Here is a 20,891-nt window from a genome sequence, read left to right as displayed (position 1 = left end):
AAGCACAGGAGGACATCGGAGAGATTTGACAGAAGTCAGAGAGATTTAAAGGACAAGAAATATTTGAAGCAGTGTTACTGTCTTGAAGATGGTGTGGGCAACATGTCAAAGAAATAGGACATCAGTACCATAACCACAAAGAACCAAATTATGCCCAGAAGCTAAATAAGCTTGTAAATGGATCCAAGAATCTTTAGCTAAGCACCTAGCCAGGATCACTTTGGTTTATGCCCTGTTAGGCCCTAAGCAAAGCCCACCTGGATTTCTGACACGTAGAAACTATAAGATAATACATAGAAACATTTTTTAAAAAGATAGTAAGTAGTTATTGTTTTAAAACACTAAATTCAGAGTACTTTGTCACAGCAGTAATAGAAAATTAATGAAATATGGAGCTTGTTTCTCATTGCCATAATGTCAGTGAGTTCTATATGCAGAGTTTGAGCTTTGTCTCATGTAAAAATGGAACAAATATTGTCTTCTGTTGATCCTCCTGTTGACTCTAATTAAGTCAATATAGTTAATAAACCTGTGGTCTAATTCCTCATGGCCTATTCTGTTCCACTGTCCAGGTATTTCCACTGTAGAAGGAAACCAGAAATTTCAGAAAAGCTGAAATCTGTGCCTTGTACCCCTGTCGGGGTTGACCAGGGACTTCAGCCTTGCGGTCAGTCTTTTGCTTTGCTTGGATCTTCTTATACTGGCAATGACTCAGGAAAGTGGATGTGCTCCACAGGAGAGAGGAAAGCAAAGTTACAACAAAGTGACAGGATAACCTTTTGGTATATCAGACCGTGTGTTCTTTATTTACTGTAATTCCCTTATTAGTCTGTGGACTCTCTCCTTAAATTAGATGTGAGGCTGATTCATCTGGGGCTGCAGGAAAGGGTTGTCACATTAGAAAAGAAAACAAAAAATTCCCAGCTTTGAAATTCAAATTAGGTCTTTGGACCTCTTGGTCCAAACAATAGACTGAAGATGATATTCATGAGTTTTAAAAGCTAAAGCTCAGCACATTGAAGGACTCTAAACATTTATGTTATAAACCAAAGACTAACAAGAATGTTAAATGACACAAAACAGAAACAAAATCAGTTCAAAAAGTATATGGGCCTCTTATAAGGTTGGGGGAAGGGTGACAAAAATACTGGAAGTGGAGGGATTTCTTGCTTTCCTCACATCCCTCCACTCCATCCCTTCCTTTCAGTCTTGGGAGCCACACAGAATTTCTTCATATTAGCATGGGGTGAAGAGTATGGGAGAACAAATGAAGGCATGGACCTCTGAACAGATAGTCAGAAGCAGCCACACAGATTTTCCCCCACCCACCCCTTTACAGTTTATCTAGGACTGAACTATGTATATATATATATATATATATATATATATATATATATATATATCATACTATATATCTATGTATGAATGGTTTTTTTTAAAGTATGCTCTGTGCTGGATTTGAACTCACAACACTGATATCAAGACTTGAGCTGAGATTGAGTCAGACACTGAAGTGGCTGAGCCCCCCAGGCCCCCCAGGATATATGTATTTTTTTCTTGTACCTGTAAGAAGCCCTAAAAATGGCTCTGGCAGCCAGGAAAGAGAGGCAGGGAATTCATGTTAAAATGCGGAGAGGGGGAGTCATCCTCATGTGATAACTTGATGGGATATTTATTTTTTTGCCTTTCACTCCAATTTTAGAAACTTCAAATTTCTTTTCCATTTTTAGGAACATGGTCATGCATTCAAATTATCTTGATTATTTTACTTCAGATATTTTTTAGCTATTCGTAGCAGAAGGGTTTTTTATTTGGTCCATCTGTCATCTCAGTGGAACTGAATGTGATACTCAAAATTTATGGACATCACATAGTGATCACTTAAAACAATGTCCCCAAACCTCTGCTATGGCCTGTTTAAAAAGTGGTAATAGAGGTAGACTGTGTAAGTCTTCTTTTAGGTTGCAGAAACCAATGTAGGCAACCAGCCACCCCAGGCTCCACTCAGCTCCTAAGTGGAGAGATCTTAAATCTAAGAGGCTAAGAAGATCTTAAATCGGCACCTCCTGGGCAGCCCGGGTGGCCCAGTGGTCTAGCGCCGCCTTCAGCCCAGAGTGTGATCCTGGAGACCAAGGATTGAATCCTGCATCAGGCTCCCTAAGTGGAGCCTGCTTCTCCCTCTGCCTGTGTCTCTACCTCTCTCTCTCTGTCTCTCATGAATAAATAAACAAATAAAATCTTTAAAAAATGTTATAAGAAAAATTAGCACCTCTTTAGCCTATTTGTGAGCATACTACGTTCCTCAGCACACAGGTTAGAAAACTCTGATAAATAAGATTAATGTTCTGCTATCTCCATTTCTTATCATTTTAACAATATAATCTCAGTACACTTATTACAACTAGTCTTTGTATCTATTTGCTTATATTGTAACAACAGTTATACTTTCCACTCCACTTCCTATATTTTCTTTAGAATTATCAGTTCATTTTAAAACATTTTGAAAAGAAAAACAAGTAATAAAATTAACAGTAATCTGAATATGGAAAGACAAAAATTATTATAACTCCAGTGCCTATAACAACACAGTTAATAAAGAATATGTGCTCAATGGTATTTTTAAGTGAATGGATTATGATTTTTATACAATTAAAAAACATTTTACTTTGCATGTTTCAGGTTGACTTGTAAATACAGTTTTATTTCCATTTTTTTTTTTTACCTGACATTCTAATGTGATTATATCAATATAAATTTGTATGCAAGTGACAAAAGCTATTCAAATTGGTTTTGGGGAAAGAAGCGGCTGTTGAAAGATAGTAGTTTGCATCAAAAAATTGAAGGGAATTTTAAGCTTCAAATTCTTCTTTTTAATATGAAGCTAATTTTGTTGTAGTTATTCATAAATGGAATATTACATGCCCATTAAAAATGTCAAATAATAATAAAGTAATAATGACATACAAATGTTCATGATGATTTGGCTACAAAGGGACATTACAAGGTTCACGAAAAACATTTTGAAAGATATTCTAAAATAGCAATGCTGTTTATCTCTCTAGAGGCCGGATGAGGCTTGATTTTTATTCTCTGGTTTTCCTTATCTTTATTTCTACTTATTCAAAAATTGGAATTTATGAAAAAATTCAGTCACATGTATTTTTGGTTAGAGTCTTTTGTCTTTTGCTCTAACCATATGGGATAAACAAAGCTTAAATACAGAGGCATTAATAATTCTAAATCTGAATGCATCTAGTAGCAGAATTTCAAAATACATGCTTCAAAAACTTGATCATTGACAATGATCAGTAGTTGATAGAAAAAAAAGAGATGGAAAATCACTAAGGCTCTAGCAATTTGAACCCCATCAACCAAATCAATCTAATTGATATTTGCAGAACATTATCCTGAACAATGATTAACTTTCATATTCTGAAAGGTGGAGTGTTCTTGCTCAGCCTCTAAAACTACCAGGCACTTGAAATCATCCCAGGATTTTTTTTTTTTTTTTCCGTTTTTACTTACTCTTCCCTGCATACTAAGTTTCTCCTTGCCCATTGCATCGCTCCAAATGGTGGGAAATACATACATCAAAGATCCCAAACATCCCATATTATAGATTAGGAAGGAAGAAATGAAACTGTGTTTATTTGCAGATGACATAATAATCTATTTAGGAAATACAAAAGACTAGACAAAAACTCCTGGAACTAATAAACAATTATAGCAAGGTTGCAGGATACAAGGTTAATATATAAAAGTCAGTCATTTTCCTATAAACTAGCAATCAACCAGTGAAATTTGATATTATATACAACTATAACTATATATCACAATACTATTAACATTTGCACTCAAAAAGAATAAAATATTTAGAAGTAAATCTAACAAAATGTATACAAGCTCTACTATATGAGGGAAAATACAAAACCCTGATAAATGAAATCAAAGAACTAAATATATGAAGAGATACTCCATATTCATGGACATAAGACTCAATATTAAAACTGTCAGGTCTTCCCAGTATGACCTATAGATTCAACATAATCCTGATCAAAATCCCAGGCAAGTTATTTTGTGAATATTGACAAACTGCTTCTAAAGTATTTATGGATAGACTAAACCCCCAAAATAGTCATCTCGATATTGAAGAAGAACAAAGTCAGAGTACTGATCCTATGCAATTTCAAGACTTACAATAAAGCTGTAGTGATAGACATTGTGGTAGTGGTGAAAGAAAAGACAAATGGGTCAATGGAACAGAACTGAGAGCCCAGAAATTGATCACCATTAATTTAATTTGAGAGGAACAAAGACAATGCAACAGAGAAAATACAGTTTTGTTTTGTTTGTTTGTTTGTTTTTAAATATTTGATTTATTCATTTGACAGAGCAAGAGAGCACAAGCAAGGGGAGTGGCAGGCAAAAGGAGAAGGAGAAGCAGGCTCCCCACTGATCAAGAAACCCTATATGAGGCTTGATCCCAGGACTCTGGGATCACAACCTGAGCAGAAAACAGCAGGCTAACCAACTGAGCCACCCAGGTACCCCCCAAAAGATAGTCTTTTTAACAAATGGTGCTGGAACAGTTGGATATCCACATGAAAAAAAAGTTAATAAAAAAAAAAACACAAAAAAAAGTTAATCACTTGCAAAAATTAACTCAAAATATATTATAAACCTAACTATAAAATGCAAAGCTACAAAATTCCTAGTACATAACATAGAAAAAAAACATAAATGATCTTGGCTATGGTGATGATTTTTTGGGTTAAACACCAAAGGGATCATCTATGGAAGAAATAATTGATAATCTGGACTCATTAAAATTAAAAACTTTGGCACTGAAAAAGAGTTTCAAGAAAATGAGAAGACAAGCTACATACCGGGAGAAAATATTTGTAAGAGCTACATCTGATAAAGGACTGTTATCCAAAATATACAAAGAATTCCTAAAACTCAACAATAAGAAAACCCAATTTAAAAAATGAACTAAAGACCTTAATAGACACCTCATCAAAGAGTATAAACAGATGGCAAATAACCATAAGAAAATATATTCAACATCTTATATCATTAGGGAATTGCAAATTAAGACAACAATGAGACACCATTACACACCTATTAGAATAGCCAAAATCCAAAACACTAAAAATATCAACGGTGGGAATGTGGAGCAACAGCAATAGGAACTTTCATTCATTACTGGTGGGAATGCAAAATGGTACAGCCACTTCAGAAGGCAGTTTGTCAGTTTTTATAAAACTAAAAGTACTCTTAACCATACTGTGATAAGTATGTGATCCAGCTATCATGCTCTTTGGCATTTTCCCAAATGAATTGAAAACATACCCCTCCCCCCCACACACACACAAATTGTAAGTTTATTCATAATTGGAAAAACTTGGAACTAACCAAGATGTTTTTCAGTAAGTGAATGAATACATAAACTGTAGTACATCCAAACAATAGGTATTATTCACTGCCAAAAAGAATTGGGCTACCAAACCATGAAAGGACATGGGGTGGGGGGCACTTAAATGCATATCACTAAGCCAATCTGAGCCAGCTACTTACTGCATGATTTCAACTACTTGACATTTTGAAAAAGACAAAACCATGGAGGTAATAAAACTATCAGTGGTTGCCAGTGGTTGGGGAGAAGCACAGAGGATTTTTAGGGCAGTGGAAACTATTCTGTATGACACTATCATGGTGAATGCATGCCATTATACATTTGTCCAAATCCATAAAATGTATAACACCGAGATTGAACCTTAATGCTATAGGTTCAATGCTGAAAGGGTATGCATGGCCCCTCAGATTCATATGTTGAACTTTCCAATGTAGTGATATTTGGAGATGGGACCTGTAGGGGTGATTAAATCATGAGTGTGGCACCCTCATGAATGAGATTAGCTCCCTTATGAAAAGACCCCAGAGAGATCCTTCATCCCTTCCGCTCTATGAGAACATGGCAAGAAGACAGCTACTTATGACCCAGGAAACTGGCTGTCACCAGATATTGAATTTTTCAGAACTTTTCCTTGGATTTTGCAGACTGCAGAAGTATGAGAAATGCATTTTTGTTGTTTACAGGCCACTCAGCTTATAACATTCTATTATAGAAGCCTGAGGAACTAAGTCACCTAATATAAACTATGAGTGATAATGATGTGTCAGTGTGGGTCCAGCATTGTAACAAATGTACCACCTTGGAAATATTGATAGTGGGGAAGATAGTATATGTTTGGGAAGGAGGGGTAGATGGGAACTGTCTGTACTTTCTACTCAATTTTGCTGTGAACCTAAAATTGCTCTAAAAATAAACTTTATTTAAGTTTTTAAAAAGTAAGGGAAAAGGAGCTAATAAAAGCATGGCAAATATAAAGTATAAACTATGGAAGCAGAAATAAATCTAATTATATCAGTAGTCACAATAAATAGATACAAGTCAATATCATTAGTTGACAGAAATTCTTAAAAAGTATTTTAAAATAAATCTGTTATATGATGTATACAAGTAGCACACATAAAACAAAATGACAGAGAAAGATTGCCTGTGAAAAGATGTAAAATGACATAGGCAAATACTAAGGAGAGCTAAGTTGATAAACTGATGTTAATCAGACAGGTTTGAATTTACAGCAGAATGATTATTAAATATAAAGTCATTACACCATGATTAAAGGAATAATTTGACAAGATGCTATAATTCAAAACAGGCACGAGCTTAAAACGTTCTCAAAATAAATAATTCAAAATCTGCCTGTGTTGTGAGGACAACTGGACATATCTTCAATTAGTGTGGGGGACAATTATACTCTTTTCTTCAGAAACTAACAGCTCCATCAGGACAAAAGTAAGAAAATAAATGATTTAAACAAAACAAATATTAATCTTTGTATAGTGACGTGTATATTAAACTCTTAACCCTTACAATTAATTATTATATTCTCTTCAAGCAAAAATTAACCATGTACCAAGGATCATATTATATAGACGCACATAGCATAGTCAGTATTTTATTTTATTTTTATTTTTTAAAGACATTTATTTGAGAGAGCAAGCAAGCAATAGAGAGAGCATGAATGGGGTGGGGGTTGCTGAGGCAGAGGGAAAAGCAGATTCCCTGTTAAGCAGGGAGCCCAACGAGGGAGCTCCATCCAAGGACCCCAGGATGGAGGCCTAAGCAGAAGAGGCAGACACTTAACCCAGGAGCCCTGTGTAGTCAATATTTTAGAGAGTAAACTTAAGACACAGCCACACTAGTCAATAATAATAATGACAACAACAATAAGTAAGAGTAAATACTACAGAATTGTGAGACACATACATGTTTTTCTTTTAAAATATATGAACTGGTGCTCATTTGAAATATTTTTTCTGCCTTCTGACACTGAAAGTTATTTTCTTTTTTGCTTTTATTGAATGTTAAATTATATAAAATATGTGATTGTGTTTATAATGTGTAAATGTGATACTTTTTAAAATAAGATAAAAATATAACAGGAGTAATTAACATATGTTACCTATATGAAATAATAATGACACGTTTCCTTCTATTTTAAGATATACTAAGGTGTTTTTACCCTTCTGCTTCTTTTTCTGATAATTCTTCCCTGAACTGCCTTTAGGGCATCATCCTTTTCTTTTATTTAAAGGTAAAACTGAATACAATCAATCATAAGATTAATTTCAATTTCCATTTCTGTTTTGAGCAAGTCGCCCTTACACTCATTTCTGGTGTCAGTCTAATAACATTAAGCTGAATAACCTCTCAATAATAGCATTAGAAAAAAAAATAATAGCATTTGAGCATGGAATACTTTCCAGGAAGTATTTTACTTCCCTGCAATAGTAAATTTTTAAACTTGTTGGGATTACTTTCTGGCTCTCCAAAATTACCCCTAAACCTTATACCTACAGACTTGTTTAGGTAAACCAGTTTTTGCAATCAGGTCCTTTGCATCTATAAATTCACCATAGAGAATATCCATCTCTAAATTAACCGACATTTTTAAACACTGACACCCATTGATTGTCATCAGATTTTATACCTCTCTTTTACAAGGAAAAAAAATTATTCTAAAGCAAAGGGGCAATTAGAATTTGTGAAATTGAAATTACATTTCACTAAGTTACAGTTTTCATAAAGAAATTGAAGAAATCCTGCTTACCTGACTGTCCTTTTCTGGTCATATCTTGGGTTTGAAGCAGTCTTCTTTTTTTTTTTTTTTAAGATTTTATTTATTTATTATTGAGAGAGAGAGAGAGAGAGAGAGAGAGAGGCAGAGATGCAGGCAGAGGGAGAAGCAGGCTCCATGCAAGGAGCCTGACATGTGACTGGATCCCGGGTCTCCAGGATCAGGCCCTGGGCTGAAGGCAGGTGCTAAACCGCTGAGCCACCCAGGCTGCCCAGCAGTCTTCTTTCTATTTAAAAAGTTGTTCATTTTTCATGATACATTTTTGTCACAACCTACATATCACAGCTAGCAATTCCATCCGTGGTCAGTTAACTTCTTTTCTAGACTCCTTATGTCGTCTTCAAAAGACCATCAAAGAATTTTAGAGAAACAGTATAGAATTTTTTATTTTACCGTAATTGTTTCCTCTACACTCTTCAAAGTATTTCCAATCGGGAGAAGGACATTATTCTTTCCCACACTTCAAAAATATGAATTTACAGATTTTTAAAAAAAAAATTTCTATGGGAGGCAATAATGATACACATTTCACAAGAACTTCTACAGGTCAGAGACTTCATTATGTTATGTGCTTTTGATGAAGCAATGATAAAAAAAACTTTCATTATAATAGCATCAGTGTAGGTAAGCAAATTACGCCTTTTCTTAGTGTATACTAAGGTATGCAGGACATTTTTAGCAGATTAGAGTTGTTCATTTTCTTGGATAAAATGTTTATAGATGAATGGAATTTGCCAAATTTTGTCTTTACACTTTCTGCTGAATTTACAGACAGATGAGCAAGGCCTGACTTGTACTGAGACGAGATATCAGCAATCTATTCTTTTGTAGTTTCTATGATTTCATTAAAATGTTCACAGAAATTAAGCAGACTATTTGTATCTTCATTTCAGAAATTTAAGTATATAGGAGATAAGAGGAACATTTTTTGTTATTTTTTCGTTTTTTGTTGCTGTGATTTGACCTCTTCACTTGATAAACTATAAAAACATATGAGAAACAGTAAGATTTTATAGAATTAGCTCTACCTGGTAAGGAACAAACACTAGACATTTTATTTATTTTTTTTAACAGAATACATTTTAGTTGCAACCTCTGTATCAGGAAACGTAACATTACTCACTCCCATTGAGTAATCAATGGATAAATATGATCATCTATGTTTATGCATGTGATCTGTTCAAGCTAATTCAGCAACCATAATTTTTGACTGAGCAGAGGTGTCTTTGGGAGATAAAACAATATCATGATTGATTTAGAAATAATTGGTTGGTTTTCACTTATAAGATTCAGTTTTCATATAGGCTTTCTCCCCCATGCCCACCCTCAAATTATTTTCTTCATATTTTATAGTATGATTTGTTTGGTTACATAGCTCCTAAGTTCCTTCTTATGTGTCATTAAAATTACGCAATTGTTTAGTTTTCTTTTCCATTGAGTTCCATGTCATGGTGATGCTAATATATTTTTTTCTCATTTTCATCATCTAAACTCTTGGAAAAGCTGGTCACAATATTCACAATGTTTAAAACTAAACTAGTGATATCTTGATACATGGACAATAGTTAATCCAAAAGCAAAGTCAGGCAAATTGTTAATGTTCACAAACACAACATATTTAAGTCACTCAATTACCTAGCATTAATCAAAGGACGGCAACATTGGATGATCTTCTATTGAGGAAGTACAAATCGTGACTGCCAACATCAGCCATCAGGGAAAACTAGAAACAGGAACAACGGAAGGCAGCAATCCCTGCTGTGTCCATTGAATACAAAAAAATGATGTTGCTTCTCGTACTTATTTTTGGTTGCTAAATGGCTTTTGCACTTTTCTCCCAAACATCCACATGTATCAATGAAAAGTGGGACTTTTTGTTTTTTATTTTTAGTTATTTATTGTTGAAAAGTGGGACTTTTTGAGATCCAGGCTTTTGGTACTAATTTAAGACAGCCCCAAGAAAACTGGGATGATTGGTCAGCTTAGCTGTTCATGATGCAAAACTATGCAAAGTAGTACAAGCAAAGAAAAACTAGCTTCTGATTATCATACACTTGGAAAATTTAAGACACATTTACAGACTTCTGGATTTATCTTCTCAACTCAGGTATTGAATAGTAGATAATCTGCTAGTATTAGTCACCATATTAACAAATTAAAGGAGAAAACCAAAGAAAACCAGTTTTGCTAAATGCAGAGGAAACATAATATCCATTTATAAAGAAAACCCATGGCAAACTGCTAGAACAAACTTCTTTAATCTAGTATTTGTAACTAACAATAAAATATAGAAAATATTCTTACTGTTATATTTCTGGAGGCATTATCTTTAAAATCAAAAGCAAGACAAGAAGGCTCATGAATCTTTGTATCTGTACATATTGTACTAGAGATCATATTCAGTGCAAGTCAAGAATAAAAAACTGAAAGTGAGTGAGAAAAAAGCTATAATTATTCATAATTGATAGACTATATAGTTAATTATGTTTAATGGATCTGAGAACAATTTCTGAAATCATTACCATTACTTTGCCACAATAAAATAATTAAGAAATGCAGCTTAATAAATATAACATTCATGAAATCAACCCAAATCATAAGATTTCTGGGAATTAATCCAACCAAAGATTAGTGCAAATTCTCTATGGAAAAAAAATAAAACTTTATTGGAGGGCATAAAAGAGGGCAAATAAATAGAGAGATTATAACATATTCAGGATCAGAAGACTCAAAATTATAAAGATGTCATCCCGCCCAAGTTAAATATGAGATTAAACATAAAGCAGTTTCAATTAAAATCCCAACATGATACTTTATGAACTTGTAAAGCTAAGCTAAAACAAATGTATATGTGAGATTTCCGGTCCAAGAATAGCCCAGCTAACTTTGAAGAGCTATCCAACAACACATAAAACTCACAATATAATTAGACTAATTTTAAGATGCTGTAAAAAAACTGAGGCAGTGCAACAAATGAGAGAATCTGGGAGCAGACATATATATACATATAAATGGGAAATGACATTACCAACACTGGAGAAAGAATGGAATAACTGGCAATCTATATGGAAACATTTTAAATGGATCCTAACTAATACCTATACATTAAATTCTAAGTGGGTTAAAGATGTAAATATGAGTTATTATAATATGATGTAGAAAATATATTTATGATGTCAAATAAGGTCATTAAATTTGATAACATTGACATTTAATTTGTACATTAATAAAATCCTAAAAACGAAAACAACCATCAATCAAATGAAAAATAAGGTAAAGCCTTGGAGAAAATATTTGCAATATATCTAATTAATAGAAGTTCAACATTTAAAAAAAAAGAAGTTTAACATTTGGAGAATATGAAACTCCTATAGATCTATTAAGTGAGCAAGAAAAACACCCCCAACAAAAAAAAAATGAGGAAAGTTCTGAAAAGGCAATTTATGGAACAGGAAAATTAAATTGACAATATTAAACATACTGTCATTCTAATTTCACTAAAAGACAGAAAATGCAAATCAAAATTATATGATATCATTAAAATCATGATCACAAATTGGAAGCTTGAAAACACTAAGTGTTGATGAAGCAGTGGGGATTTCTCTTGCATCGCCATTGGTAAAGCAATGAGTAAAGCAATTCCTTTGCAAAGCAATCTGAAAGTATGTAGTAAAATTATAAATTTTCATATCCCTTATTACTCAATAATTTACACTCATGGGTTCACAGGCAACGCTGTACAAGAAAACATATTTAAGCATGTTAATTGCATGACTGCTTGTAACAGAGGAAAGATGGAAGAACCTAATAATTCTTCAGCAAGGGAATATATAAATGAAATGATTTGAATAAATGTATTTAACAAACAGTTGAGTAGCAAAAAATAATTTAAGTAAATGAACAAATTCTGCACCTGTATTCAGTATGGATAAATCTTTAAAATATTTATTTATTTTTTTATTTATTTATTTATTTATTTATAAAATATATTTATTTGTTTATTTATTTATTATTTATTTATTTATTTATTGTTTTTGTAATTTTTTTGTTGGAATTCAATTTGCCAACATATAGCATAACACCCAGTGCTCATCCTGCCAAGTGCCCCCCTCAGTGCCTATCCCCAGTCACCCCAACACCCCACCCACTTCCCCTTCTACTACCCCTTGTTCATTTCCTAGAGTTAGGTGCCTCTCATGTTTTGTCACCCTCCCTGATATTTTCACTCATTTTGTCTCCTTTCCCTTTATTTCCTTTCACTATTTTTTATATTCCCCAAGTGAATGAGACCATATGTTTATCCTTTTCTGATTGACTTATTTCACTCAGCATAATATCCTCCAGGTCCCTCCACTTTAAAATATTTTTGAATCATAAAAGGAAATTAAAAGGTAGTGTATACATTATACCATTTTTGTATTTTTAAACCATATAAAGCAATAACACAATGGCTATAAATGCATTTATATCTGCCAAGTGACCAAAATATATATCAGATTGAAATGTGTTGATTTCAAGTGAGTCTTTCCCTGCAGAGATTAAATGAGTAAGGGTGGTAAAGATGAACTTTGATAAACCTGTCAAATTTTATTTCTTCTCATGAAGCAATAATGACTAATGTTAATATCTATTTTAATGTGGTTTGTGGTATATTGGTAAAGGGGTTCCTGAACCTGATTTCAATGCATATGTGTGTGTGTTTATGTGTGTGTGTGTGTGTGTGTGTGTGTATGTGTGCATAATCTTCTCACACCAGCAAACAAATCTCAAATGTCAGCAGGGTGTCTGAGAATTCAACCCAATTCTGGTGCTGTCTCCTGGAGATAGCATCAAATTCTACTGGTTAAAGCATCAGTCCCACAAGATTCACACATACACATTCAGATGCCAGTCACAAACTCAAGTTGCTACCTGTACTTCTGACCAACTAGGTACAGATCAGAGGTTCTCATGACCTCCTCCTTGGAGTTCAGATGCCACTCACAAGTCTAGATGTTAACTTGTACTCCTGACCAGCTAGCTATAAATCAAAGGTTCCCACGACTCCCTCATTGGGTTCAATTATTTTTGCTAGAGTGGTTCACAGAACTTGGGAAAACATTTTACTTACTAGATTACTAGTTTATTATAAAAGCCAGATGGAAGACACAAATAGGGCAGGGTATGGGGAAAGGGCATGGAGCTTTCATGCATACACCACTCTCCCAGTCCCTCTACTGTGTTCACCAATCTGGAAGTTCTCTGAACCTCATATCTTTGGGTTTTTATGGAGGCTTCGTTACACAGGCATGACATTAAATCACTGACAATGGGTGATTGAATTTAATCTCCAGCCCCTCTCCCCTCCCTACAAGCCCAAGGGGTAGAGTTAAAATTCCAACCTTCTAATCACTGGTTGGGTCCACTGGCAACCAGCTCCCATCCTTAGGTACTTTCCAAAAGTCCCTTTATTGACATAATGAAAGACACGTTTATTACTCTCAACACTTAGGAAATTCCAAGGGTTTGAGAACTACGAACCAGGAGTCATGGATGAAGACAAATGTATGTAAGCAATATATTTTGGTATTGGATGACCAAATGCATATATATTTTTTTTATAAATCACAATCTCACAATTGATATCTGTAATGTTGTTTTATGACCAGTTGAAATACTTTGTAATAAAAATTTGTGTGTGTGTGTATTACAGATAATGGAATTGAATTAATTATGTCCCATGCCCTTATGAATTAACTATATCCTAACTAGTCCACCTATAGCTTATTCTGATAATAATTACATTGATTCCAGCACAATATTTTAAGAGAGGTGTTGACCATTAACAAAAGGGAATATCTCTACATGTGCATGAACAGGAAGGTGATAGTGAATTGAGAAATGTGGGCAGCCTGGGTGGCTCAGTGGTTTAGCGCCGCCTTCAGCCCAGGTCCTGATCCTGGAGACCTGGGATCGAGTCCCAAATCAGGGTCCCTGCATGGAGCCTGCTTCTCCCACTGCCTGTGTCTCTGTCTCTCTCTCTCTCTCTCTCTGTGTATCCCTCATGAATAAATAAATAAAATCTTTAAAAAAGAGAGAAATGTAACTAAGAGCATTTTAGTGCCTTCAGCATGACAAATTTCCTGAGTGTGCCATTAATGTGTGCATATGTATACATCAAAGAAGTCAGTTAATATGTACAAAATCAAATAATTGAGAAGGTTGAAACCAACCTTGAACCTGTTTATCTTCATTAAAATAAGCATGGTCTTTCTTCTCATCCTTTTTTTTATTCCTTCCTAAAAGGATTTGAGGCATATATATTATAGTGGAAGGAAGCTTGGGATCAGAATTATACAAAACTATCTACATGTAGCCATAATAAGAAAATCCATGAGAGTTTTTTCTGAAAAATATCCAGAAGGACCAAGAAGAAACAAAAACAGATTAACATATTTTTGGCTGTTGAGACATCCAGCCAGTATTCATCAGTGAGTAACAATTACAATGAGGCAAATATCAATCTGCTGGGCATTGTTTTAGTTTCCTGTGGCTTCTAGGACAATTACCACAAACTTGATGACTTAAAACAAAAGAAATTTATTCTCTCACAGTTTTGGAGGCTAGAGGTCCTAAATCAGTATCCCTGGCCCCAAATCAAGGTGTGGGCAGGCCTGCATGCCCTCTTGAGGACCTAGGGGAGACTCCATTCCTTGTCTGTGCCAGGTTCTAGTGGTTGCCAGCATTCCCTGGCTTGTGGCCTCATCACTTTAATCTCTACCTTTGTGGTTCAATATATTTTCCTTTCCATCATGTGTCAAATTGTTCTCTGGCTCTCTCATATAAGAACACATGGTATTGTATTTAGGGCCTACTAGGATAATCTCCCCTTGTTGAAACTATCAACTTAATCTTATCCGCAAAGCCCTTTTTTTGTCACATAAGGTAACACGCATATATTCCAAGGATTAGGATGTGGCTATCTTTTAGGGTCATTATTCAGCCTACCATAGGTATAAAGAGACATTTGGGTACCTGTTATTTCTATTTGCCCATCTTCTCTTCATACATTCTTCTTCTTATGATCATCCTCATTTTATAAAGTACTTCTTCTCCCCAGCTGCATATAGATTTGATGGAGTGAGTCCAATCACAGCACTCTACTTCTCCTTCTATACAGGATTCTATACATGGACTTTGGATTGTATTACACTGATATGATAGATCAGTTTCATGAGTTCAGACTGTGAACTTATGACCCATGTCTGACTATTTGGACTTCACTACCTGGTGTTTTATATATGGAGACAGAGAGAAAGGCCCTCTTTTTCTTGAATCTGGAGCTAAAACTGATTAAACCTTGAAGCTGGCAGTAGTACAAGGAGGGAGCATATAGAGGAGAAGAGAAGGAGACAAGCACTCAGAGAATCTGAACAGAAGGGGAATGCTTTGCAACCCCCACTCCATTCCTGAACTTCTTAGTTCTGTGATCTGATTAAAACCTTTGTGTTGGACTCAGCAAGCTTGAAATGAGTATTTCCCTAACATCTCTCATGGACAGCACTGACAATCCTGCAGTAGAAAGAATTCTACCCCCACCTCCTCAAAACAGGAATTCCCAATGAATAAACAATTGGACAGGAAGATCTATGTTCCCTCTTTCTACAATCTCTTGCTTCCAAATGAAATAAGATAACAAATAAAGCTGGAAAAATAAATATAGATCATTAAATATTGGCAAAGAGAGTTCTAACACTGTACTTTAAATGCATATAAATTTTCTGAAACAGTTTCAATATAACACAATTATGTTACTCAGTCATGAAGAAATAGATACGATGTCAAATACAGAGGACTCCAAACTTATTTTGGCTGCAGAGAATATTACAATGATCAATAGAAGTTATTGAAATAAACACTCATGAACCAACTTCCAAACAACAACAACAAAAAAAAAGCAACTAAGTACTCAAACAAATCCAGCAGTCATCCTCTGTATCCCTAAAAATAGCTTAAAGTTTCCTATTAAAATTGTTTCAAAGGAGCCACTTAACATTCTATGTTTCCGACTCATGTTTTCTATACCTCTAATTTCTTAAAGTTAAAAAATATTCATTCTATGGGGAATCCCTGGGTGGCTCAGTGGTTTAGCGCCTGCCGTTGGTCCAGGGCGTGAACCTGGAGTCCGGGGATGGAATCCCACATCAGGCTCACTGCGTGATGCCTGCTTCTCCCTCTGCCTGTGTCTCTGACTCTCTTTCTCTGTGTCTCTCATGAATAAATAAATAATCTTAAAAAAATTCATTCTAGAGTTCTATCAGAATTCATTAAATTTTATGTACTTGGGCACCATGTTGCCCTATTCAATGAACCCACCAATAAACATACTATTTGTCTTATAAGTATATATTTTTATATTTAATTTAAGAGTTGATAAAGCAATTTATTTGTAGCCATTTCTAAAACAAAACAAAACTGAAAATAGATCAGGCCCTTGGTCTGCAACATAACTTCCCATTATAAAATTGTTTCTGTGGAACATTGGATCTGATATCCCTCATTTTAACATACACTGATTTTTCTAGAAATGCAAACCTCAGAATAGCTAAAGAATGATTGTAAAATATTACTTTTAAAACACAATTTTAGCAAATATAAGTAGATAGCACATTCTGATTGAAATGATTAGAAATACCATCACTGTGAATAAATTAGACAAATAATCAATAGATCTTAATAATATAAATGTTGTCCTTAATCATGTAATGGATCACCTTTGAGATAATTAGCCCAGAGATTTAAATGGGATGCTAAGGATCATGATATTTAACTAAATATGTACTTGTAAGTTTTATAAAGGGGAAAATTTTTTCTACACCAACACAGAGCAGCTTTTATCTTTTGTACAATGTGGAATAAAGATGCTTTTGATCGTGAAAAAAGACACTGGACAAAAGGTTATGTTTCAAAAGAGGATCATTATAGTGGGCAGATTGATCATTTATACATCTTTTTCTCCATTAGGAATAAAAATCCTGGGATCCCTGGGTGGCGCAGCGGTTTGGCGCCTGCCTTTGGCCCAGGGCGCGATCCTGGAGACCCGGGATCGAATCCCACGTCAGGCTCCCTGCATGGAGCCTGCTTCTCCCTCTACCTGTGTCTCTGCCTCTCTGTCTCTCTCTGTGTGACTATCATGAATAAATAAATAAAATCTTTAAAAAAAAAAAGGAATAAAAATCCTAATCTGGTTAAGACATCCAAACTTTTAGTCATAGTTATGCCTTGTGTATAACCAACCATATCCCTAATTCCTAAGTTTGGCTTAAATTAATCAAGTGTATTCTATTCCCATGACAATCATCAGGGTACATATATGAGTCAAACATTCCAGTTGTAGTGAATCTTAGAGTTTTCCTGGTGATTTTAAGACAAAAGCATTTATCTCTTTCTTTCCATGCTGAAGTATGCCATGGGAAAACTGGAGCCACCTTAAGAAACGCTTCCTGAAGTGTAAGCCAACATGCACAATTAAGATAGAGATACACACACACACACACACACACACACACACACACACACACACAAGTGGAAGCGGGGTACTGAAATCAACTGGCCCTGAAATTTATGCTATCTTTAAACAACCATCTATGAGACAACAGATTTCTTGACTGTTGGAACCAGTTTGAATCAGTTTCCATCACATGTAGCTGAAGTCATTTTTCCAGATACAATACCATCGCTAACAGTAAATTAAGTATATTATGTTGTTAGTAGCTTTATCTTCAGTGTATAATGAATAAAACCTACACAGAAGATGAATTAACTCACATTAACTAGAAAGTAGAATGGTGGAATTCAGAGGGATTTATTTTGTGAAATATTAGCTTTATGAACGTATTCACAGAGGTTTCAAATAACTGAGGCCTATTTCTTAACAAAATCTCTATGCTATATCTCCAGAAAAGGGCCAAAAATTTAAATAAAAAGAATAGCTTTGTTTAACTAATTGTGAGGATGTTCTAAGTAAGGACTATTCAGTAAGATCAAGTTTTGCTGTAATGGGACTCCTTAGGCTATTCTCAAGGAAAGAATTGTCAGGTTTTAGAATAAAGGAAGAAATTTATGGATTCACTTAAAACAGTAGTCTCTTAGAGCTTCAGGGACAACAATCTATTAAAATAGTATAGAGATTGAAACTTTGCCAAAAACATCAATATTGGGATAAGACATAAGGTCAAAGTAGAACTATCACAGGCATGTCAGGGAAACATGCATTTTGAAACCTCAGAGGAATATTTGTTAATATCCCCTTTGGTATAAATATTCTCTTGATCACTAAGAAACTGCACATAGATCTTATTTCCCAACTCTGAACAGGTGGCATGGTGTAGAAGGACATGTCCTTTTTTATTTTCTGCATTCCTTCCTTAGCCCATGAAAAAGAAATTTCTCCCAATATCCTCTGCTGTTCCAGGGGAATGTGGATAAAACATTTCCACTTTTCCTTCAGCTCATGTGCTTTAACACCTCCTTGTGACAGAATAGTGACTCACCCTCCAATACAAATAAGAAGGTAATATTTTGGACCATTCTGAAGCTATATTTAGTCAATTTGTTCAGAGTTCTTAAAGACCTATTCACATCCTGAAGTCACAGCAGAGAACTTAGATATATTATGTATTATATGAAACCTGAAATTTAAATCTCACATTCTAAATATTGAAGGAATGTTTGTTGATGAATAATAGGTTGGCTGATGAAAAACAGATATTTCAAGAAAGAGTATCGATATTGGTTATAAGAAATAAGGGACAAGGTTGAAACAATGTCTAAAGAGAGGAGTAAAAGGTTGCCTGTTTACAATGTAGTGATACTACATGCTGCTATGTTTGACATGGAATGAATAGTCAAATATGAGTTATATCTCCCTATGAATACACTTTGTTGTTAGATTATTGCTTAGATTATTTTAGCTGCCTCTACTCAGGTTTGTACATTTAAATCTACTCAAATATCTCATTTAATTCCCACTATAACCCCACAGAGAGATATCACTAGCTACATTTGATAAATAAAAATGTGGAAGATAGTTTTTTAAAATGTGCAAGTTCTAAAGAGCTAGTGGGAGAAAAAGATAAGAATTATTTTTTGTGATAAGCTATAACAATAAATTACACATTTTATTACTTAACATGAACTTTTAATCTATATGAAAAAGAATTTTTCGGGTTTTTGAGAGATTCCTAGGAAAAATAGTCAAAAGTATCCTTGGTACTTCAAATTAAAAGACCCTTAAAAATGTGTATCTTTCACACATAAAAAAATATTACTTAATAGAATTTTTCTCAGACTTTCATTACGATATTTGAAAAACAACATATAATTTAGTAAAACCATTTACTGTACAACTGCCAAAAAGCAGCAAACAATCCATGGTTTGTCTTTGTGTCTGTTTCAGTAATTGGATGGGACTTGTGAAAATAGATAACATTGAATCACAAAAATGACACTTGCATCTTCCTGAGTCATTATAAATTCAGTTAGATTAGCAAAGAAATGAAACATCTTTTTCAAATTCACCAGACTTGTTCAGCATAAATTTCCAGTCCTAATTCCACAAAGCACAACAACTTCTTCCATAAAATCATAGTGGAGACAATATGTTCCCCTTGCCTTTCTCTAAAAATTTCTAGTAGAATTATAAACAGTTTGAGACTATGGTCTTTAGTACGCTAAATTTAATTTATCACACTCTGTTTATAATATTTCTCCATCCTGCTTGTATCTCCCTTTTCATTTCCATTTATCCAAAATTTACCCATTTGTCAAAACCATTATGCACCACACCTGAAAATTTCTTAATAACTTCTGCTCCAGACTATACTCTTTCACATAGTCTATACCAGATACTTAACAATTTATCATATGTTAACAGTATTGTTCACAAACTAATGTGTACTTTATAATCATAAATACTTTAAGTTCTATGAGGGTATTAACTTTGTATTAATCTCCCCATAAAATTTAGTATTCTTAAGCTATAATAGATATATGTTTGCCAAGTTGAATTAAAGAGTCCTGTCTATGAGACAGGTGGGTCCAACCAGAGAGTGCATCCATTGGAAACCTCTTTAAAATGCATGAAATTCCTTTCATTCACATTTCTGTAGGAAGACAGATGTAAATGTAAATCTATTCTCCCCTCTTTTGCATAGATTCAAGGAGCTTCTTGTGGCAGACCCACGGATCAGATAACAGAGCAGATTCTATCAGTGCTGGAATTACAAATTGGCTATTTTATCTAACCAGTGTTACACCTTGATGAAGGTCTGAGGCATTTTATATAATACTAATGAAGTAATGTATTCAGGGCAGTCTCTCCTTCCAGAAAGCTGATCATGAAACATATAAGATTTTTTAAAAATGTTCTTCACATTTATTATAAAATATTAGCTGGATGTATGCACATGCAGACCTAATCCTTCTACTTTTCCCGGTTAGAATCATTGCTGAAAACTGGCTCAGTTTGCTAATGTTACTTTGACAATGCTTGAGTTGACAAGCGTCCTGAAGATGTTGATCACTTTTTCTCAGCCTATAATCTCTTCCGAAAATGTCTTTCTGGCCAACAGCTATTGTTTTCCCATTTGGAATATGGGGCATGCAAGTTCCCTCCCAACCTAAGTTTATCTGAATGAAGGGAAG

The sequence above is a fragment of the Canis lupus genome, chromosome 12 (genome assembly GCF_011100685.1).
Source record: "Canis lupus familiaris isolate Mischka breed German Shepherd chromosome 12, alternate assembly UU_Cfam_GSD_1.0, whole genome shotgun sequence".
NCBI lineage: Eukaryota > Metazoa > Chordata > Mammalia > Carnivora > Canidae > Canis > Canis lupus.
Note: the sequence above shows the minus strand (reverse complement) of the source record.